Raw genomic sequence first — 10,041 nt, forward strand, 5'->3', positions numbered from 1 at the left:
GGTAAATGGGATCCTGAGGGGGAAAAGAGGATCCTGAAATGGTAAATCCATCCCTGAGGGGGTAAATCAGAATTCTGTGGGGGTAAATGGGGTCCTGAAGGGGTAAATGGGGCCCTGAGGGGGCAAATGGGGTCCTGAAATGGTAAATCAGGGCATGAGGGGGTAAATGGGATCCTGAGGGGGTAAATCAGGGTCCTGAGGGAGTAAATCAGATCCTGAGGGGGTAAATGGAGCCTGAGGGGGCAAATGGGGTCCTGAGGGGGTAAATGGGGCCCCGAGGGAGTAAATGGGGTCCTGAGGGGGAAATGGGATTCTGAGGGGGTGAATGGGGCCCCGAGGGGGTAAATGGGGCCCTGAGGGGGGAAATGGGGTCCTGAGGGAGAAAATGGGGTCCTGAGGGGGTAAATGGGGTCCTGAGGGGGTAAATCAGGATCCTGAGGGAGTAAATCGGGTCCTGAGGCGGTAAATGGGGTCCTGAGGGGGTAAATGGGGTCCTGAGGGGGTAAATGGGTTCCTGAGGGAGTAAATGGGGTCCTGAGGGGGTAAATCAGGATCCTGAGCGGGTAAATGGGATCCTGAGGGAGTAAATGGGGCCCCGAGGGGGCAAATGGGATCCTGAGGGGGTAAATGGGATCCTGAGGGGCTAAATGGGGTCCTGAGGGAGTAAATGGGATTCTGAGGGGGGAAATGGGGTTCTGAGGGAGTAAATGGGGCCCCGAGGGGGCAAATGGGATCCTGAGAGGGTAAATGGATCCTGAGGGGGTAAATGGGATCCTGAGGGAGTAAATGGGGTCCTGAGCGGGCAAATGGGATCCTGAGAGGGTAAATGGGGTCCTGAGGGGGTAAATGGGGTCCTGCTGAGGGGGTAAATGGGGTCCTGCTGAGGGGGTAAATGGGATCCTGAGGGGGTAAATGGGGGGTAAATGGGATCCTGAGGGGGTAAATGGGGCCCTGAGGGAGTAAATGGGGTCCTGAGGGGGTAAATCAGGATCCTGAGGGGGTAAATGGGATCCTGAGGGAGTAAATGGGGCCCTGAGGGAGTAAATGGGATCCTGAGGGGGTAAATGGGATCCTGAGGGGGTAAATGGGATCCTGAGGGGGTAAATCAGTCTCCTGAGGTCTCCGATCGCTCCAGTCCCCGAGTAGCAAAGACAACCCCGTGTGATTAAAGCAGAAAGGACTCAAGGTTCAAATCGTCACAAATTAGCGCTACTTCCTCATCAACATATTTCAATGTTAACACCACATTTTAGTCCTTACAAGAGCAAATTGATTTACCTTATCTCGACTTCCTGAGCAGAACAGAAGGTCTGCGTTACCAGACCACCTTTCGGAGGATGTTCCGGGCTCTGCATCCCACAGCTGTTCCCATAAAATTCCAGAGGGGGTGTCTTGGCACCAATTTCACCCAGCAGATTGGCGACCAGAGCTTGGGTATTGTATTTCATGCCACCACAAAAGGTGAGGCAGATTTTTCCTTCCGTGTTAATTCCTAAATTTCACCCCTTTTCTCCGTGGATTAAAAACGTTTCCCGACATTACCTCATGAAGGCAAAATGATCTTTTTTTTATTTTAAGCACTTCACCACAAATTAAAATGCTGCAGTCCCTGACACACACACACAACCAAACCATCACGGCCTGGTAAATTCCAAAGAAACCAAAGCATCAAGGCCTGGTTTAAATTCCACACAAGCCAAACCATGAGGGCCCGGTGACTTCCTGGTGGGGTTTCCATGGTGACACATTCCCAGCCCAGCGCTCCTGGTGCCCTGAGAGGGTAAATGGGAACCTGAGGGGGTAAATCAGGGTTCTGAGGGGGTAAATGGGGCCCTGAGGGGGTAAATGGGGTCCTGAGGGGGTAAATGAGGTTATGAAGGGGTAGATGGGATCCTGAGGGGGGAAAATAGGGTCCTGAAATGGTAAATCCGTCCCTGAGGGGGTAAATGAGGTTCTGAGGGGGTAAATGGGGTCCTGTGGGGGAAAAGAGGGTCCTGAAATGGTAAATCTGTCCCTGAGGGAGTAAATCAGGATTCTGAGGGGGTAAATCAGGATTTGGAGGGGGTAAGTGGAATTCTGAGGGGGAAAATGGGGTCCTGAGGAGGTAAATGGGGTCCTGAGGGTGTAGATGGGATCCTAAAGGGCTAAATCAGGATTCTGGGGGGGTAAGTGGAATTCTGAGGGGGAAAATGGGGTCCTGAGGGGGTAAATGGGGTCCTGAGGGGTTAAAGGAGGTCCTGAGGGGGTAAATGGGGCCCGGAGGTGGTAAATGCGATCCTGGGGTGATAAATCAGAGCCCTGAGGGGATAAATGGGGTCCTCAGGGGATAAATGGGGTCCTGAGGGAGGAAATGGGGTCCTGAGGTGGCAAATCAGGGTCCTGAGGGAGTAAATGGAGTCCTGAGGAGTAAATGGAGTCCTAACCCTAACCCTAATGGGGTCCCGAGGGGGTAAATGGGGCCGTGAGGGGATAAATGGGGTCCTGAGAGGGTAAATGAGGTTCTGAGGGGGTAAATGGGGTCCTGAGGGGGTAAATGGGATCCTGAGGGGGTAGATGGGATCCTGAGGGGGAAAAGAGAGTCCTGAAATGATAAATCCGTCCCTGAGTGGGTAAATCAGGATTCTGAGGGAGCAAATGGGCTCCTAAGGGGGTAAATCAGGATTCTGAGGGGGTAAGTGGGATTCTGAGGGGGTAAATGGGGTCCTGAGGGGGTAAATGGGGGGTACATATTGTCCTGAAGGGGTAAATGGGGGATAAATATGGTCCTGAGGGGGTAAATGTGGTCCTGAAGGGCTAAATGGAGTCCTGAAAGAGGGAATATCTGGCAGGCAATTCAGGAAAGCTGCACCTTCCTGGTAGCTCAGCCCATGGAGAAAGGAAGAGGATAACGTGCAGCCAGGAGTTTGGGATCAAAGGAGGCTGCGTGTCCCGAACCCTCGAGAGAGAAACCCCACGGGGCTGTGCCCCAGTGGGCTCTCTGCCTTTATTGGAATGGAGGTGCAGGACTCGTCTGTCTCTTTTATGGACTCTGCCTTTTCCTAGCGGGATTTTCTGCACAAAACCCAACCATCAAAGGCTCAGGATCTTCCAGGGAAACCAAACTATCAAAGCCCAGTAACTCCCTGGTGAGATTTCCATGGTGACACATTCCCAACCCAGCGCTCCTGGTGCTCTGAGGGGGTAAATGGGGTCCTGAGGGGGAAAATGGGGTCCTGAGGGGGAAAATGGGGTCCTGAGGGGGAAATGGGATTCTGAGGGGGAAATGGGGTCCTGAGGGGGTAGATGGGGTCCTGAGGGAGTAAATGGGATTCTGAGGGAGTAAATGGGGCCCTGAGCGGGTAGATGGGGTCCTGAGGGGGAAATGGGGTCCTGAGGGGGAAAATGGAATCCTGAGGGGGTAAATGGGATCCTGAGGGGGTAAATGGGGTCCTGAGGGGGGAAGTGGGATCCTGAGGGGGTAAATGGGGTCCTGAGGGGGGAAATGGGATCCTGAGGGGGTAAATGGTGTCTTGGGGTGGTAAATCAGGGCCCTGAGGCGGTAAATGGGATCGTGAAGGAGTAAGGGGGGTCCTGAGGCGGTAAATTTACATGCTGAGGTGGTAAATAGGACCCTGGAAGGGGAAATGGTGCCTTCAGGGGGTAAATCAGAGTTCTGAAGGAGTAAATGGGTCCCTGAGGGTAAATGGGTCCGTGAGGGAGTAGATCAGCCTTTTGAGGGGATAAATGGGGTCCTGAGCGGGTAAATGGGCCTTAAGGGGGGTAAATGAAGGTCCTGGCAGAGTAGAAGTCACCCCAATGGGGATAAATATTGATGAAGTTCTATAACGAACGAAACAAAGCATTTTAAGGTTACATTTAAGAGCATTTTATTTCCTCCAGTTTCACGACACCCAGACTCAGATTTCCTCGGGGTGGCATTTGCCCAGCCAGGATCTCGTTCGCCCTTTCAGGAGCATGTTTTACCATGCAAACCACACCCTAAGGGGTAGGTAACTTCCAAAGAAACCAAAGCCATAAACGCTGGGTAAGTTCCAAAGAAAACAAACCATGGAGGCTGATTGACCTCCTGGTGAGCTTTCCACAGTTCCATATTCCAAACCCAGCCCCCCTGTCACCCTGAGGGGATAAATGAGGTCCTGAGAGGGTAAGTGGGGTCCTGAAAGGGTAAATGAGCTCCTGAGAGGGTAGATAGGGCCCTGAGGGGGTAAATCAGGGTCCTAAGGTGGTAAATGGGATCTTGAGGGGTAAATGGGGTCCTGTGGGGGTAAATGGGATCCTGAGGGGGTAAATGGGGTCCTGTGGGGGTAAATGGGGTCCTGAGGGGGTCAATGGGGTCCTGAGGGGGAAATGGGGCCCTGAGGGGGTAAATGGGGTCCTGTGGGGGTAAATGGGGTCCTGAGGGGGTCAATGGGGTCCTGAGGGGGAAATGGGGCCCTGAGGGGGGAAATGGGGGCCTGAGGGGGGAAATGGGATCCTGAGGGGGAAATGGGGCCCTGAGGGGGGAAATGGGGCCCTGAGGGGGGAAATGGGGGCCTGAGGGGGATAAGTGAGGTCCTGAGGGGGTAAATGGGATTCTGAGGGGGGAAATGGGATCCTGAAGGGGTAAATGGGGTCCTGAAGGGGTAAATGGGGTCCTGAGGGGGTAAATGCTGTCTTGGGGTCGTAAATCAGGGCTCTGAGGGATAAATGGGGTCCTGAGGGGGTAAATGGGATCCTGAGGGGGAAAATGGGATCCTGAGGGAGTAAATGGGGCCCTGAGGGGGAAAATGGGTTCCTGAGGGAGTAAATGGGGCCCTGAGGGGGGTAAATGGGGTCCTGAGGGGGTAGATGGGATCCTGAGGGGGTAGATGGGATCCTGAGGGGGTAAATGGGATCCTGAGGGGGTAAATGGGGTCCTGAGGGGGTAAATCGGCTCCTGAGGGGGTAAATCGGCTCCTGAAGGAGTAAATGGGGCCCTGAGGCGGTAAATCGGCTCCTGAGGGGGTAAATCAGGCTCCTGAGGTCTCCCATCCACTCCAGTCCCTGAGTAGCAAAGACAACCCCGTGTGATTAAAGCAGAAAGGACTCAAGGTTCAAATCGTCACAAATTAGCGCTACTTCCTCATCAACATATTTCAATGCAAACATCACATTTTATTTTTTATCCGAACAACTTTATTTACCTTATCTCGACTTCCCTGAGCAGAACAGAAGGACTGCGTTGCCATTTGTAGCGGGTTGGGTTCGTAACCGGGCAGAAACACCGATTTCGTGCTGTGGTTTGGCCCAAAATACTCATTCCTGTTTACCTTCTGTGAGATAAGAATTAGGAGAAAAGCAAAGCAAGCACCAACCTTGAAAGAATCGAAAGAAGTTTATTAACAGATCTAAAAGAGGGAAAATAAAATCAGACCACACCTTCAGAACTCTCCTCCTCCCCCCACCTTCCTCCCCTCTCCCACTGACAATGGAAAAAGACAACCCTTAAGATGCTCAGTCTGTTACCACTTCCATAATAACCTTGTTCAGTCCATTTAGAAAGAGAAGTCTCTTCTTGCTTGTGCTATGAAAACATTATCACAACGAGACAGCCGCCCACTTCCAAATATTGTTCAGTCCATTTAGGAAGAGGAGTCTCTCTGCTCACGTGAGTCCCTTCCCCCGACTTGCAGCTTTTCCCACAGCTGCTTTCGAGGGTCCACTCTGGAAGGTTTTTGGGGTACAATTTTAAGGTTGAGCCGTTCAGGAACAAAAGTTCTCTTCACCCATCACTGGGAGCATTTCATCTCTAAGAACAGAGGCCCTTCTCCTTCCCTGGGAGCAAAGGGTCTTCCTCATCTTCATCTTCAGGACTATCTCCGGGAGCATCTCTAGGAACTGAGGTTTCTTCTTTCCCATTTGGAGCCAAAGTCCTCATCTGGTCCATCTCTCCCTGTCCAAACTTCTCATGAAATTACAGCTGCGTCAGCATCTGCCTATCTCAGCGCAGGTGCTTTTGCTCATGAGTTGAACGCTCCACCCCCCGTATCTTCATGGAATTACAACGGGATACTCTGATATATCATAGCTTCACAACAGAATTTCAGCTTTAAGCATCTCCTCTTTCTCTTCCCTCAGGTTTTCAGCTCTTCACAGCAATAGAAGGATTAATCTCACCTCGGCCTTGTGGCTGGAATGTGGAGAGGGGGCAGAGCCGAGCCGCTTTGACTGCCCACAGCAAGGCAGTGGGGGGGCGGTTCTGCAGGTGGAACGGGGCCATCGGCTCCAGGATGGCCCAGCCCGGCCTGGCCTGGCCTGAACAGGGCCCATCGGCTCCAGGATGGCCTGGCCTGAGCAGGGCCCATCGGCTCCAGGATGGCCTGCCCTGAACAGGGCCCATCGGCTCCAGGATGGCCTGGCCTGGCCTGAGCAGGGCCCATCGGCTCCAGGATGGCCTGGCCTGGCCTGAGCAGGGCCCATCGGCTCCAGGATGGCCTGGCCTGAACAGGGCCCATCGGCTCCAGGATGGCCTGGCCTGAACAGGGCCCATCGGCTCCAGGATGGCCTGGCCTGGCCTGAGCAGGGCCCATCGGCTCCAGGATGGCCTGGCCTGAACAGGGCCCATCGGCTCCAGGATGGCCCGGCCTGGCCTGAACAGAGCCCATCGGCTCCATGATGGCCTGGCCTGGCCTGTACAGGGCCCATCGGCTCCAGGATGGCCTGCCCTGAACAGGGCCCATCGGCTCCATGATGGCCTGGCCTGGCCTGAACAGGGCCCATCGGCTCCAGGATGGCCTGGCCTGTACAGGGCCCATCGGCTCCAGGATGGCCTGGCCTGAGCAGGGCCCATCGGCTCCAGGATGGCCTGGCCTGAGCAGGGCCCATCGGCTCCAGGATGGCCTGGCCTGTACAGGGCCCATCGGCTCCAGGATGGCCTGGCCTGGCCTGAGCAGAGCCCATCGGCTCCAGGATGGCCTGGCCTGGCCTGAGCAGAGCCCATCGGCTCCAGGATGGCCTGGCCTGGCCTGAGCAGGGCCCATCGGCTCCAGGATGGCCTGGCCTGAACAGAGCCCATCGGCTCCAGGATGGCCTGGCCTGAGCAGGGCCCATCGGCTCCAGGATGGCCTGGCCTGAGCAGGGCCCATCGGCTCCAGGATGGCCTGGCCTGAGCAGGGCCCATCGGCTCCAGGATGGCCTGGCCTGAGCAGGGCCCATCGGCTCCAGGATGGCCTGGCCTGAACAGAGCCCATCGGCTCCAGGATGGCCTGGCCTGAACAGAGCCCATCGGCTCCAGGATGGCCTGGCCTGAACAGGGCCCATCGGCTCCAGGATGGCCTGGCCTGGCCTGAGCAGGGCCCATCGGCTCCAGGATGGCCTGGCCTGAGCAGGGGCCCATCGGCTCCAGGATGGCCTGGCCTGAACAGGGCCCATCGGCTCCAGGATGGCCCGGCCTGGCCTGAACAGGGCCCATCGGCTCCAGGATGGCCTGGCCTGGCCTGTACAGGGCCCATCGGCTCCAGGATGGCCTGGCCTGAGCAGGGCCCATCGGCTCCAGGATGGCCTGGCCTGTACAGGGCCCATCGGCTCCAGGATGGCCTGGCCTGGCCTGAACAGGGCCCATCGGCTCCATGATGGCCTGGCCTGAGCAGGGCCCATCGGCTCCAGGATGGCCTGGCCTGAACAGGGCCCATCGGCTCCAGGATGGCCTGGCCTGAGCAGAGCCCATCGGCTCCAGGATGGCCTGGCCTGAGCAGGGCCCATCGGCTCCAGGATGGCCTGGCCTGGCTGAGCAGGGCCCATCGGCTCCAGGATGGCCTGGCCTGAGCAGGGCCCATCGGCTCCAGGATGGCCTGGCCTGAACAGGGCCCATCGGCTCCAGGATGGCCCGGCCTGGCCTGAACAGGGCCCATCGGCTCCATGATGGCCTGGCCTGGCCTGTACAGGGCCCATCGGCTCCAGGATGGCCTGGCCTGAGCAGGGCCCATCGGCTCCAGGATGGCCTGGCCTGTACAGGGCCCATCGGCTCCAGGATGGCCTGGCCTGGCCTGAGCAGGGCCCATCGGCTCCAGGATGGCCTGGCCTGAGCAGAGCCCATCGGCTCCAGGATGGCCTGGCCTGTACAGGGCCCATCGGCTCCAGGATGGCCTGGCCTGAGCAGGGCCCATCGGCTCCAGGATGGCCTGGCCTGAACAGGGCCCATCGGCTCCAGGATGGCCTGGCCTGGCCTGAGCAGGGCCCATCAGCTCCAGGATGGCCTGGCCTGAACAGGGCCCATCGGCTCCAGGATGGCCTGGCCTGGCCTGAACAGAGCCCATCGGCTCCAGGATGGCCTGGCCTGAGCAGGGCCCATCGGCTCCAGGATGGCCTGGCCTGGCTTGAACAGGGAGCCATCGGCTCCAGGATGGCCTGGCCTGGCCTGAGCAGGGCCCATCGGCTCCAGGATGGCCTGGCTTGAACAGGGCCCATCGGCTCCAGGATGGCCTGGCCTGGCCTGAGCAGAGCCCATCGGCTCCAGGATGGCCTGGCCTGGCCTGAGCAGGGCCCATCAGCTCCAGGATGGCCTGGCCTGAACAGGGCCCATCGGCTCCAGGATGGCCTGGCCTGGCCTGAACAGAGCCCATCGGCTCCAGGATGGCCTGGCCTGAGCAGGGCCCATCGGCTCCAGGATGGCCTGGCCTGGCCTGAGCAGGGCCCATCGGCTCCAGGATGGCCTGGCCTGAGCAGGGCCCATCGGCTCCAGGATGGCCTGGCCTGGCTTGAACAGGGCGCCATCGGCTCCAGGATGGCCTGGCCTGGCTTGAACAGGGCGCCATCGGCTCCAGGATGGCCTGGCCTGGCTTGAACAGGGCGCCATCGGCTCCAGGATGGCCTGGCCTGGCCTGTACAGGGCCCATCGGCTCCAGGATGGCCTGGCCTGGCCTGTACAGGGCGCCATCGGCTCCAGGATGGCCTGGCTTGAACAGGGCCCATCGGCTCCAGGATGGCCTGGCCTGAGCAGGGCCCATCGGCTCCAGGATGGCCTGGCCTGGCTTGAACAGGGCGCCATCGGCTCCAGGATGGCCTGGCCTGGCTTGAACAGGGCGCCATCGGCTCCAGGATGGCCTGGCCTGGCTTGAACAGGGCGCCATCGGCTCCAGGATGGCCTGGCCTGGCCTGTACAGGGCCCATCGGCTCCAGGATGGCCTGGCCTGGCCTGTACAGGGCGCCATCGGCTCCAGGATGGCCTGGCTTGAACAGGGCCCATCGGCTCCAGGATGGCCTGGCCTGAACAGAGCCCATCGGCTCCAGGATGGCCTGGCCTGGCCTGAGCAGGGCCCATCGGCTCCAGGATGGCCTGGCTTGAACAGGGCGCCATCGGCTCCAGGATGGCCTGGCCTGGCTTGAACAGGGTCCATCGGCTCCATGATGGCCGTGGCCCAGCCCGGCCTGGCCCGAGTAGGGCCTGGGCTGGCCCCGCCGGCCCCCGCACGGGGCCCGTAGCCACCGGTCCCGGCACCGGAAACGAGAGAGGGACTCGCCCTCGGGGTTTCTATTTTTAAGTGTGGATCACAGAGGTGGCCACAGCTTTGAGTGGCTCAAAGAATTGTCCATATTCTAAGTGGCCACTGCTGGGTCCTGGCAGGTCACAGAGGAAGCTGGAAGCACCCCTTGGCAAGGACATCCCTTCCGGGACTGTGCTTGCTAACCCATGGCAACATTTTCAATCAACATTTTCAATCAACATTTTAAATCAACATTTAAAATCAACATTTTAAATTAACATTTTAAATCAATAATTTTAAATCAAAAATTTCAATGAATAGTTTTAAACTGATCATTTTAAATCAGTAATTTCGATGAACGGTTTTAAATTGATAAATTTAAATCAATAATTTTAAAATCAATAATTTCAGTGAATGGTTTCAAATAGATAATTTTAAATTAATATTTTTAATTAATACTTTTAAATCAATACTTTCAAATTAATACTTTTAAATCAATACTTCTAAATTAATAACTTTTAAAAGAAATACTTAAAAAAAATTTTAAAACCTGGACCGTAACAAATCCCCCCCAGTGTCCCCAAATCCCCCCCGATGTCCC

At 56.9% G+C, this 10,041-nt stretch overlaps 1 long non-coding RNA gene across 1 annotated transcript; it reads left to right on the top strand.

Annotated features, from left to right (window-relative positions):
- The first annotated feature begins 1,650 nt into the window (after positions 1 to 1,650).
- On the top strand, positions 1,651 to 4,231 carry LOC125320921. The gene is made up of 3 exons (XR_007201350.1): positions 1,651 to 1,780; positions 2,829 to 3,125; positions 3,880 to 4,231. It is a non-coding gene; the product is annotated as an uncharacterized LOC125320921 (long non-coding RNA).
- The last annotated feature ends 5,810 nt before the right edge of the window (positions 4,232 to 10,041 follow it).

Source organism: Corvus hawaiiensis, unplaced genomic scaffold (genome assembly GCF_020740725.1).
Source record: "Corvus hawaiiensis isolate bCorHaw1 unplaced genomic scaffold, bCorHaw1.pri.cur scaffold_292_ctg1, whole genome shotgun sequence".
Classification (NCBI taxonomy): Eukaryota; Metazoa; Chordata; class Aves; order Passeriformes; family Corvidae; genus Corvus; species Corvus hawaiiensis.